Source organism: Eptesicus fuscus, chromosome 13 (genome assembly GCF_027574615.1).
Source record: "Eptesicus fuscus isolate TK198812 chromosome 13, DD_ASM_mEF_20220401, whole genome shotgun sequence".
Taxonomy (NCBI): Eukaryota; Metazoa; Chordata; class Mammalia; order Chiroptera; family Vespertilionidae; genus Eptesicus; species Eptesicus fuscus.
The window spans coordinates 2,038,217-2,051,657 of record NC_072485.1 but is presented as its reverse complement, the minus strand read 5'-3'; the positions used below and the strand labels follow the sequence as shown (position 1 = coordinate 2,051,657).

The 13,441-nt window shown below is 45.8% G+C and overlaps 1 protein-coding gene across 3 annotated transcripts in view; it reads right to left on the bottom strand.

Annotated features, from left to right (window-relative positions):
* Nucleotides 1-13,441, bottom strand: part of JAML (junction adhesion molecule like) — a 72,552-nt gene that overhangs the window by 24,950 nt on the left and 34,161 nt on the right. The window contains exon 1 of one of the 3 annotated variants that reach the window (XM_054725592.1): nt 232-289. The exons of the other annotated variants lie outside the window; for them this stretch is intronic. The gene's annotated coding sequence lies outside the window, so the exon portion shown is untranslated. Of the gene's footprint in view, nt 1-231; nt 290-13,441 lie in introns of those variants that run through there. 3 annotated transcript variants of the gene reach the window in all.

The window sequence follows — 13,441 nt, the reverse complement described above, 5'->3', positions numbered from 1 at the left end:
ATTGGCAAGGGTCCCGGGTTCTATTCTGGTCAAGGGCACATACCTCGGTTACAAGCTCCTCCCCAGCCCGGACCCTGGTTGGGGCTCCTGCAGGAAGCAACCAATCAATGTGTTTCTCTCACATGGATGTTCTCTCTGTCTTTCCCTCTCTCTTCCACTCTCTCTAAAAACCAATGGAAAAATATCCTCAGGTGAGGATTTTAAAAAAAGATCTCCTAAAAGAACCCTTACCTGTATTCTAATCAACCACAGCCTCCACAAGGAGAACCAGGGTTCAACTGTCCAAGAAGGTCCAACCTGGAGGAGAAGTCAGGTGAAATCCTGAACCTCTGTTTCTCATCTATAACATCAGCTACTAATGCAAGGACCACCGCTGATAAAGTAATCATGCTTTGAAAAATATAAAGCATCTATATATATAAAACCCTAATGTGCAAATAGACCGAATGGCAGAACAACCAAACAACCGAACAACCAGTTGGTATGATGTGCACTGACCACCAGGAGGCGCACGCAGAACATGGCGGACATCGGCCGCGGTGGGATGGTGGAGCAGATGAGCAGGGGCGCCAGACCAAGGCAGGGCACCCGTCACGGTTATTGGGGCGAGCCTCTGGTGGTTACTGAAAAGTCTTTGCTCCCACGCCACAGTCCCGCCGGGCACTCGCACCTGCTGCCGGTGCCGGCCCCGATCACTCGGCATTATCAGTGGGTGAGAGTGGTGGCTGCTGCCCCGATTGCCCCTCATGGCTTCTCCACCTCCCCCTGCTCCTGAGGGGCGATAGGGGCAGCAGCCGCTGCTCGCACCCACTGATGGCGCTGGTCCCGCTTACACCCACTGCTGGCGCTGGCCCCAATCACTCCACGACATCAGTGGGTGCAATCAGGGCCGGCGCTGTCTGTGCGTGGGAGCTGTGGTGGCGGTGGGGACTGCCAGCAGACAGGAGACCGGGGGCTGGGCAGGGGCGCGGAGGATGGGCTGAGACCCGCCCCTGTGCCCACCACAGCCTCGCAGCCCACAGTTCCTTTCAAGGTGCACGAATTCGTGTACTGGGCCCCTAGTAACCACATAAGATCCTATTTTTTATAACCTGGAAGGAAATAGTCTGTAGCTTTCAGGGGAGAGGATGCGTTTAGAGCACCTACTTTTAGAAGAATAGCAAATAAGGGATTTAAATGAACTGGAAACTTGTAAGTTTCCATTTCTGAATCCCATCCCAGCAATGTCGATAATGACTACACTGACGCAGATGCACCAAAAGTGACGGTAAGTTTCCCCCAACACAGCACATCTAATGCAAACACAGACCCCTCAAGGTCGCCACAGCCCTATTCCTGCTCCGTGACCCCCACCTCACCCCACACACATGGTGAGCATGATAAAGGGGGGCCTTCACAGCGTGCCATACCTGTAGCACGTCACCTGGGACCTCCACGGAGTCCCAGCAAGCAGCTCTCGGAAGCTCCCCACACACGGCACCATCTGCACGGAGAGGTGGTGCTCGCTGTCCGTGACTAACACCAACCACATTCCGTCTACACGCCTGAGGGCAGGACCACCGGGGAAAGGGCGACAGCTGCCACAAAGACCATCAGATGGAAATCACCTTAGATTCCCCTGCAACTGCACCCCGCCATTGTCAGAGGAAACCAGCAACCCCCAAAGGACCCCGGATCTGATCACCAAACTCACGTCACTCAGAGCCACACCCAAACCATTTTCAAACAAACCCTAGGAACTGTGAAAAACCATCTGATGAATAACAGAGCCATTTCAGTTCTAAATACTCAGATGCATCACTCGCTGTATAAGTGAACAAAGAAGCATGATTTAATGAAGAAAAAAAGCACAAAATGAATTTTTTGAAAATTATTGTCCCAGGTCAGATCTTCCGTTAGCTAATTCTTTGATCTTTGGGAAATCAATCTATGTGTGTCTCTTCCTTCACAGTAAAGGCTCGGACTTTTTCGTTGTTGTTAATCCTCACTCAAGGATATTTTTTCCATTGATTTTTAAAGAGAGTGGAGCGGGAGGTGGGGGGAAAAGGAGAAAGAGAGAGAGAGAGAAACATCAATGTAAGAGAGACACATTGATCGGTTGCCTCCTGCAGGTGCCCCAACCGGGGCAATCGGGGTTAGGGATCAAGCCTGCAACCCAGGTACGTGCTCTTGACCAGGGATTGAACCCGTGACCCTTTGGTGCAAGGGCCGACACTCCAACTACTGAGCCACCACAGTAGGCAAAGGCTCGGCCTCTTTTGCCCCCCTCATTAGTGTAGCACCCACTAGACATCGGTAGTCAATATGCAATAAACCAGAGTGCGTTCCAGCCAGGTGTTTAACGCTCAAGCAGCCCCATGGGGTGTTACAGAGGAGGACACTAAGGCGCAGACTGGTGGGTGACTTGCCTGCCAACACATACCAAGTGGCAGAACGAGGATTCGAACACGGGCCTCTGGCCCAGCGCCCGCCCCTCCCTGCACCTTCATGTCTGGGAGAGGAACCAACGTTCCGGGCAACACTCCTCTGAGCACAACTGGCTCCCCGCTTCAACGCTGTTCCACCCCCTCTGCCTCGAGTTAAATGTCACTTCCTCAGGGAACCCGCTCCGACCACCCTTCCTAGGTCAGAGGCCTGGGCCCAGGTTTTTTTGTTTTTGTTTTTTCTGTTTCTATTCTGTTGTTGTTTTTAATAATTCTTTACTGTTGAAAGTATTACATATGTCCCCTTTTCCCCCCATTGGCCCCTTCCAGCCCGCCCCGCCCCAGGCCCTCACCACCCCACTGTCTGTCCATGGGTTATGCATAGATGCATACGGGGTCTTTGGTTGATCACCTCCCACCCACTCACCCTCCCCCATCTCCTCTCCAAGACTCCGCACTCTGCTCCATGCTTCCATGTCTCTGGGTCCTCTCCATTCATCAGCTTATTTTGTTACTTAGATTCCTCATATGAGTGAGATCATGTGATACTTGTCTTTCTCTGACTGACTTACTTCACTTAGCATGAGACTCTCCAGGCCCCTCCATGCTGTCTCAATAGGCTCAGTTTTTAATAGCGCTATTGATCAATCCTCTAGCACAGTGGTCGGCAAACTCATTAGTCAACAGAGCCAAATATCAACAGCACAACGATTGAAATTTCTTTTGAGAGCCAAATTTTTTAAACTTCAACTTCTTCTAACGCCACTTCTTCAAAATAGACTCGCCCAGGCCGTGGAATTTTGTGGAAGAGCCACACTCAAGGGGCCAAAGAGCTGCATGTGGCTCTCGAGCCGCAGTTTGCCGACCACGGCCCTAGGGCATTTGTCACCATTCTAATGATCCATTGCTGTGTATGCTTGTTTGATTAAAGCCTTGCTCTCCAGCCTCACCCATCCAAGACTATAAGCTCCAGGAGAACAGCGCTGTGCTGTGTGCCGCCCCTCCCCAGTGCCCGCATGGGGAAGGCCCAGGAGGGCCGGTGGCCACTGTCCCAGGAGGCAGTGGCACAGGGCCAGGGACGCGCTAGTCAAGTTTCAATGTCCTAGTTAGTTGGCAATTACTCAGAAATTCGTATCACATATACAGGTGTCCCAAAAGTGTATACTGGAAATGGATGTTCTGTCTTTCCCTCTCTCTTCCACTTCTCTAAAAACTGGAAATGGATGTTCTGTCTTTCCCTCTCTCTTCCACTCTCTCTAAAAACCAATGGAAAAATATCCTCAGGTGAGGATTTTAAACAAAGATCTCCTAAAAGAACCCTTACCTGTATTCTAATCAACCACAGCCTCCACAAGGAGAACCAGGGTTCAACTGTCCAAGAAGGTCCAACCTGGGTCTCAACCTGGAGGAGAAGTCAGGTACATCTTGAAAACGAAATGTATTTTAATAAACGTTGCCTTTATAATTATTCAGTATATATCACATATGTATATGATAGGAATTTATTTTTTTCTCTTTAGCTTATTTTTCCCCATACACCCCCTCCACCTCCACCCACCCCCATAATCACCAGACAGTTGTCCGTGTCCATGAGTTCCTTCTGTTTCTTCTTTTTTGCTCAATCCCTCATTCCCCCTGCCTTCCCCCACCTCCTGAGAGCTGTCTGCCTGCTCTCTGTCTATGCGTCTGTATTTTGCTTGTTATTCAGTTTGTTCATTAGATTCCACATAGTGAGACAATATGGTATTTGTCTTTCTCTGACTGGATATTTCACTTGTTAGCATAATGCTCTCCAGATCCATCCAAGCTGTCTCAATGGGTAACATTTTCTTCCATTTTTATGGCTGAGTGGTGTTCCACTGTGCAAATGTACCACAGCTGTTTTATCCACTCATCTGCTCAGGGGCACTTGGGCTGCTTCCGAATCTTGGCTATTGTAAACAACGCTGCTATGGACATAGGGGTGCACATATCCTTTCAAATCAGTGTTGCACGTTTCTTTAAATTCCCAGAAGTGGAATCACTAGGCCATAAGGCAGTTCCATTTTTAATTTTTTGAGGAACCTCCACAGTTTCCCACAGTGGCTGCACCACTCTGCATCCCCACTAACAGTGCACAAGGGTTCCTTTTTCTCCACATCCTCACCAACATTGTCGTTTGTGATTTACTGATGATGGCCATTCTGACAGGTGTGAGATGGTACCTCATTGTAATTTTAGTTTGCATCTCTCAGATGACCAGTGACCTTGAGCATCTTTTCATCTCTATTGGCCATCTGTGTGTCCTCTTTGGAGAAGTGTCTATTTAGATCCTTTGCCCATTTTTAAATTGGATTGTTTCTTGGTGTTGTTTTATAAGTTCTTTATAAATTTTGGATATTAAGTCTTATCAGATGTGTTATTGGTGAATATGTTCTCCCTTTCGGTGGGCTATCTTTTCATTTTGTTGATGGTTTGCTTTGCTGTGCAAAAACTTAGTTTGATGTAGTTCCATTTGTTTATTTCTTCTTTTGTTTCCCTTGCCTGAGGAGATATATCAGAAAAAAAAATATTGCTATAGAAATGTCCAAGATTTTACTGCTATGCTTTCTTCTAGGAGTCTTATGGTTCCAAGTCTAACATTTAAGTCTTTATTTCAGTTTGAGTTTAGTCTTGTGTGTGGTGTAAAAAGGTGGTCTAGTTTCACTCTTTTGCACACATTTGTCCAAATTCCCCAACACTATTTATTGAATAGACTGTCGTTTCCCATTTATGTTTTTGCCTCCGTTATAAAATATTAATTAACTGTAAAGGTGTGGGCTTATTTCTGGGCTCTGTATTCTGTTCCATTGATCTATGTGTCTGTTTTTATGCCAGTGCCAAGCTGTTTTATTTACTACTAGAGGCCCAGTGCATGAAATTTGTGCACTGGTAGGGTCCCTAGGCCTGCCTGGCAATCAGGGCCCATCTGTGGGGCAATTGGGGGGGCCCCCCACTGGCACCTGCCTTGGCTGGCCTGGCGCCACCCACTCACCAGCCCCACCCCCTGCCACCACCGCCGGTCGCCTCCCACAGAGGGAGCAACCAGCAGGGCACTCGGGGGGGGGGGGAGCCCCCCATTGGCATCTGCCTTGGCTGGACTGGGATCTCTGGGCTGGGGGCAGCTCCTGCATTGAGCGTCTGCCCCCTGGTGGTCAGTGTACGTCACAGCAACCAGTTGTTCCACCTGTCGTTCTGCCGTTCAGTTGATTTGCATATTAGGCTTTTATTATATAGGATGGCATTGCAGTACAGTTTGATATTAGGTAGCATGATTCCTTCAAATTTGTTCTTCTTTCTCAAGATCGCTGTTGCTATTCGGGGTCTTTTGTGGTTCTGTATAAATTTGTGGAATATTTGTGATAACCCTGGTGTCTTGACGGGAATTGCATTGAATCTATAGATTGCCTTGGGTAGTATGGGCATTTTAAGGTGTAATTCTTCCTATCCATGAACAGGTATGTTTCCACTTATTTGTATCTTTTTCGGTTTCTTTTTCCAGTGTCTTAGTATTTCCCAAGTGCAGGTCTTATACATCCTTGGTTAAATTTCATTCCTAGGTATTTTATTCTTTTTTAAGCACTGGAAATGGAATTGTTTTCTTAGTTTCCCTTTCTAACAGTGCATTATTGTTGTATAAAAATTATTTCTGGATATTTCTTTTGTATCCTGCTACTTTACAGAATTCATTAATCAGTTCTAGTATTTTTTTGGCGGCATCTCTAGGGCTCTCTATATACAGTATCATGTCATCTGCAAATAATGACAGTTTTATTATTCTTCCTTTCCAATGTGGATGCCTTTTATTTCATCTTCTTGTCTGATTGCTGTGGCTAGGACTTCCAGTACCATGTTGAGTAAGAGTGGTCAAAGTGGGCATCCCTGTCTTGTTCCTGATCTTAAGGGGAACACCTGTCGTTTTTGCCCATTGAGAATGATATTGGAGGTGGGTTTGTCATATATGGCCTTTATTACATTGAGGTATGTTCCCCCTATTCCCACTCTTCTGAGAGTTTTTATCATAAATGGGTGCTGGATTTTATCAAATACTTTTTCTGCATCTATTGATATGATCATGTGGTTTTTATCCTGAATTTTGTTTATGTGGTATATCACATTTATTGATTTGCAGATATTGTACCAAACTTGCATCCCCAGAATAAATCCCACTTGATCATGGTGTATGATCTTTTTAATGTATTGCTGGACTCGGTTTGCGAATAATTTGTTAAGGATTTTAGCATCTATGTTCATCAGATATTGGCCTATGATTTTAATTTTTTGTAGTGTCTTTATCTGGTTTTAGAATTAGTATCATGCTGGCCTCGCAAATGAGCTTGGGAGTCTTCCCTCCTCTTGAATTATTTGGAATAGCTTGAGAAGGATAGGTGTTATTCTTTGAATGTTTGGTAAAATTCGCCCATGAAAGCCAGTGGTCCAGGACTATTGTTTGTTGGGAGTTTTTTTATTACTGTTTAATTTCAGTAGTTGCATCTGTCTATTCAGATCATCTGATTCTTCCTGATTCATTTTGAAAGACTATGTTTCTAGGATTTTATCCATTTCGTCCAGATTGTCCAATGTGTTGGCATTTAGCTGCTCATAATATTTTCTTACCAGTGTTTGTATTTCTTTGGTGTCAGTTGTTACTTCTCCTCTTTGATTTCTCATTTTATTTTTTTGGGTCCTCTCTCTTTTTTCTTGTTGAGTCTGGTTAAAGGTTTGTCAATCTTGTTTATCCCTTCAAAGAACCTGCTCTTGGTCTCACTGATCTTTTATATTGTTTTTTCAGACTCTGTTTTGTTTACTCTGCTCTGATCTTTTCCTTCCTTCTGCTCACTTTGGAAATTGTTCGTTGTTATTTTTCAAGTTCCTGTAATTGTCAAGTTAGATTGCTTATTTGGGCTTTTTCTTGTTTCTTGAGATAGGCCTGTAATGCTATGAATTTCCCTCTTAAGATTGCTCTTCCTGTGTCCCACAGATTTGGGGTAGTTTTATTCTTATTTTCCTTTGTTTCAAGGTATCTTTTGATTTCTTCCTTGATCTCATTGTTAGCCCATTCATTGTTTAGTAAAATGTTAGTTAGCCTCCATGTCTTTGTGTGTTTTTCAGTTTTCTTCTTGTGATTGATTTCTAGCTTCATAACATTATAGTCAGAGAAGATGCTTGATATTTCAATTTTCTTAAATATTTTGAGACTTTTATGTTCCTAACATGTGGTCTATCCTAGAAAATGTTACATGTGCACTTGAAAAAAATGTATATCCTGCTGCTTTGGGGTGAAATGCTTTGAAGATATCAATTAAATCCATTTGATCTAGAGCATCATTTAAAGCTGCCATCTCCTTGCTGATTTTATGTCTGGAAAATCTATCCATTGATGTTAATGGGGTGTTAAAATCGCTACTATAACTGTATTACTGTCAATCTGTCCCTTTATGTCCATCAAGATTTGGTTTACATACTTAGGTGCTCTGTGTTGGGTGCATAGTGTTTACAAGGGTTATAACCTCCTGCTGCGCTGCTCCCTTTATCGTTATGCAGTGGCCTTCTTTGTCTCTTACTATAGGCTTGCTTTTAAAGTCTATTTTGTCAGATATAAGTATTGCTACCCCAGATTTTTTTTCCTTTCCATTTGCATGAAATATCTTTTTCCATCCTTTATTTTTAGTCTGTGTCTATCTTTCGTTCTCAGGTGGGTCTCTTGAAGACAGCATATATATGGATCTTGTTTTCTTATCCATTCAGCTACCCTATGTCTTTTGATTGAAACATTTAAGCCATTTACATTTAAAGTGATTATTGCTAGGTACATATTTACTATTATTTTACTTTTTAACTGTGTTCCTGTTTGTTTTTTTTCTTTTTCCTCTTCTTCTTCTCCTTTCTCCTCCTTCCTCTTTCCTCTTCCTTCCTCCTATCCCTCCTCCTTCTTCTTCTTAAAGCAAGCCCTTTAACATTTCCTGTACTACTGGTGTGGTGGTAACAAACACCTTTAGCTTTTGTTTTAGACTAAAAAAAAAACAAAAAAAACACTTCTCTCTTAATTTTAAATGATAGCCTTGCTGGGTAAAGTAGCCTTGGTTGTAGGTCCTTGTTTTTCATCATGTTGAATATGTAATGCCAATCACTTTTGGCATGAAATGTTTCTGTTGAAAAATCAGCTGACAGTCTTATGGGAGTTCCCTTGTAGGTAATTAACTGCCTTTCTCTTGTGGTTTTAAGATTTCTCTTTGTCTTTAACCTTTGGCATTTTAATTATGCTATGTCTTGGTATGAACCTCTTTGAGTCCATCTTGTTTGGAACTCTCTGAGCTTCTTGGACTTGTGTGTCTTTTCCTTCACTAGGTTAGGGAAGTTTTCAGTCATTATTTCTTTAAATAGTTGTTAATCCCTTGTTCTCTCTCTTCTCCTTCTGGTATCCCTATGTTGCGAATGTTGTTACACTTCACATCCCAAAGGTCCCTTAAACTATGCTTATTTTTTTTTTAATTCTCTTTTCTTTTTACTCCTCTGATTGGGTGTTTTTCCCTACCTTGTCTTCCAAATCACTGATTTGATCTTCCACTTCATCCAACCTACTGTTTATTCCTTCCAGTGTATTCTTGATTTTGGATATTGCATTCTTCATTTCTGACTGGTCCTTTTTTGTGGTATCTATGTCCTTTTTCATGCTGTTGATCATCCTGATAATCATTACTTTGAACTCTTTAGCAGATAAATTGCTTGGGTCCATTTCATTTAGCTCTTCTCCTGAAGAATCCTCTTGTTCTTTCATTTGGGGTCTGTTCCTTTGTCTCCCCATTTTGGCTGCCTCTTTGTGTTTGTTTCTGTGTATTAAATAGATCTGCTATTACTCCCAGTCTTGTTAGAGTGGCCTTATATAGTAGGTGTCTTGTGAGACCCAGTAGCACAGTTTCCCTGATCACCTGAGCTCTGGAATGCCCCTTGTGTATATAATGTGGGCCCTCCTCTTATAATTGAGTCTTGATTGCTATTGGCCCATTTGTGCATGGGATCGCCCCTCTGGCTGGCTGACTGTGATGCTCAACCCTGACCATGGTGTGCAAGCTGCTGTGCAGGTGCTGATCACACAAAGCGGAGTTCCCTCAGCAGGGTTTGGTGTCTGTTGAGATTTCCCTGCAGATATGCTGCTTGTGAAGCTTACTGGATCCCTGTTCTGTTGTTGTCTGAACCACCAGGTGTATTGGTTCTGGGCCTTTTTAGAGAGACTCCAGTGCACGCCAATTTCAGACACTGCCTGTGACTGGCCCTGGGCAGCCTGTTTGGAGCTACCAGTGATGCACAGCTTGTGGCTCCCTCTGCTAGGCCTGGTTGCATGTGGAAAGCACGAAGCTGCGCACCAAGCCTGGCTTTCACCAGCACCAGGCCTGGGGGCAGGTCAGCAAGTGTTTCAAAGCTCACGGAGCTCTGCCTCCACCCGCAGGCTCCGGTTGGACTTAGAGCCTCTGCTCACTCCTCGGCAAGGCCTAGCTCCCTGGGGGGCTGGGGGGGGGGGAGAGGCACTCCAGGAGGTGGGGCTATTGCTGGCCCGCGGGCTATGTGCATGGACCAGACGGCCCTGCCCAAGAAAGATGGCTTCTGCAGTACAGAGGAATGACTCAGCACAGGGGTCCTGGTGGCTGACCACTTAGCTCTCTCCCCAGAGCCACAACCTCAGACTCTCCTCATGCAGCTCTAGTCCACTCTGCCCTCCCTCTGCCAGAGCCCAGGGTAAGTGACTAAAAACAAAATTTGGGGCATTGGCCCTTTAAGAGGGTGTCTGTGTCACTAACCATCTCTCCCTAGTGGACAGAGACCCCACTGCTTTTCACAGCTGGATGCTACGTGGGCTCCTTTCCCAGTTCTGGGGCTCTAGGCTGGGGAGCCTGGCTTGGAGTTTAGACCCCCCACAGCTGAGATACCCCTCCAGAACTTCAGCTGCTGCCCATGCAGCCCGGCCAGCCCGCTTACACCTCTGCACTTCTTCCAGTCTCAACGGGGCTCCTTCTGTAAGTGCGTGGTTATATGGCTTCTCTCCGGCTAGTCTTCAGTTGGTTATTCAGGATGATTACTCTATAATTTAGGTGTAATTCCAGTTTGGTGCTGGGAGGAGGTGAGTGTAACTTCCACCTAATCTGCCACCATCTTAGTCTGCCTCAGGAATTTCTGAATACACATGTGTGTATATATAAATTCAGGATTATATATCTGACTAATAAAATTCTGAATTTTACGTGCGGGTTGAGGGTACAGACACTCAAAAATCCAAGTATAACTTTTGACTCCCCCAAAACTTAACTATTAATAGCATTTTTATAACATACAAAGTATGTATTAATCAACTGTTTATGTTATTAAAAAGTGCTAGTAAAAATAAGAAAGAGAAAACATATTTACAGCTCTATACATATTTATTTTAAAGACTACATATAAGTGGACCCACACAGTCCAAGTTCATGTTGTTCAGGGGTTAACTATTTATATACATCAGCCCTCAAATAACCTCATTTTTTCAACATCATTTCATTTATAATGCTGATTTTTTAAAAATGATTCCCACCTGTCCAGTGTGGCTCAGTGGTTGAGCATCGACCTATGAACCAGGAGGTCATGGTTCTATTCCCAGACAGGGCACAGGCCCAGGTTGTGGGCTCGGTCCCCAGTGTGGGGCGTGCAGGAGGCAGCCAATCAATGATTCTCTCTCATCATTGATGTTTCAATCTCTCTCCCTCTCCCTTCCTCTCTGAAATCAATAAAAATATGTATATTAAAAAAAAATGATTCCCAGCCAGGGCCACTGTCTGTGAAGTTTGTACTTCTCCCCATATCCGTGCAGGTTTTCTCTAGGGAGTCCGGTTTCCTCCCACATCTCCATCGTCCCACGCTGCGTGGGTGGGTGTGGGTGTGAGTGGTCCTGTGATGGGAGGCTGTCCTGTCCAGGGTGGGTTCCTTCCTTGCCCGTGAGCTGCAGAGAGAGACACCAGCCACCCGCGACCGGAACTGGGGAAAGTGAACTGGGAAGTAATTATTTTACCAGTTTTTGTTCATCTTTCCTAAACGTATGTACAGCTCACTTTTACTTCAGTGTTTAGTATCCGAAGTGTTCGGGTCTTTAGTTAGAAGTTTGGTGATGCTTTTGTGAGTAGGGATATGCTGTAAGAATGTAACTCTTGGTTATATCAATCTACAGAAGATCAGTCTCAGTATACATCATTTCCTTTAAAGTCACAGTTTCCAAGAACTTATTGATGACAGGAAGTAAGGATATACAGTATATAAAATAAATCTCAGTCTTTAAAAATCCAGCAAAGCATTCAGACGCACCTTAATAATAACAGGCTCCCTTTGAATTCTCACCTGCTACCCTGCTTCCTTCTCCACAGACTGATTTAGCTCCTCAGCAGGTGTTCTTGAGATAATTCTACAGAGTAAGTTATCTCCTTTCTTGGCTAAATGTTCCGACCTGAGCTCATGGCTCTTGCACTTATAATACCTGGCAAATATCTATCACTCCTGGGGAGCTGTAACTCAGGATCCACTTTCCTATTATTAATCGTGTAGGGGATTAATATCTTTGACCCAATTATGACAGAAAAAAATCTTCAGAAAAGAGACTCAGAACAATAAGACCCCACTCCGGATGTGGAGAGAACCCCCACATATTTCATTACCAGACAGAACCGGGAGAGGTGCCGTCCGCCTGCAGCTCCGCGTGCCCACAGCGACCCGTGGCTGCGCCTTCGGGGGCTCCGATGGCGTTAGATACGTGAGTCCACACAACAACCATGAGGCATGAACCTCTTAAAACATGTCCTCATTTTCCCTATTCAGACCATTTAATGCAGACTGAGGGGTTACAAGGCTTCTTGCAACACAGTCTGGTTCCACCCGTCGACTCCCTTCTATAAGTGAGGCAGGAGCAGGAGCAGCTGGGAAAACTCCTGGCAAGTGGGACGGGGAAACTGAGGCAAGATCGTTAAACAGTGCCAAACAATTAACCCTTTACAGTTCCCTAACCAAGGCCACTTGAGAGCAAATGTTTATCCCTCCCCTCCCTAACCAGAGAACACAGAGCTTAAATCACGCTGGTCAGGCAGACAGATAACAGAGACCCAATTTATGCCATTGGTGCCAGCCAAACCCAAGGACAGATGAAGTCAGGGGAACAAATAGCCAAAACAACAACAATCAGAGCCAGACAGACCCAGGATAGGAGTAAGGCAGTGAAACCGACCAGAGAATAACCCCACACTCCCCTCTAGGCTGTTGTGAAGTAGCCACATTTCGAAGGACACTCCTGGGAAACATGACGGTTCTGTAAGACTCTCCCCTGAGGCCGCCCTAGGACTCCACCAGCAGAAGGAAGATAAAACACCCTCAAAACAAAGCCCAGCACGGACTTTGGAGCCTGCCCGGCCTTTTCTCGGGCGTGAACTTTTTACTTTTTCTCCTAAACTCTAAGGGTCCCCACAAGACTGGCTCCCTGGGGTGGAGCAGGCAGCAGCAGTTCATCCCCAGCTTACCCCAGCTGAACCTGTCTCCACGGCCCCCCTTTCCTGACTCCCCGCGAGCGGCAGCAGCCGGCGTGGCTCACTGCTGTCCCCGTGACTGGTTTCCCGGTGAATTCGCGCAGCCCAGCGTGGCTTGCTTCTTCCCTGCTCTCCAGGGAGCTACGCACAGCCCCGCCCGGCTCTCCCGTTGCTGCTTCTACCCACCCCGAGCCTTCCTGTCTCACTGACCCCGCTTTAATGAACACACTCTCACAATCCCCTGGACGCGCGCTGTGAGGTCTTCCCCGAACCCACACCCTCCAGGCCAGCCTCAGCAGACCCGCTCCGCCCGGTCCCGTCCGGTGGCAGAAGGGGACCTGGAAGTCACACTCCTGCTCACCCGCCCGACCCGGTGACCCACCCCGGCCACAGCAGTGGTTCCCGAGGCCAGGGCCACACGGGGTGACCGGCACGGACAGCAGCCTGGCTCTCCTGCGAGGTCTGAGA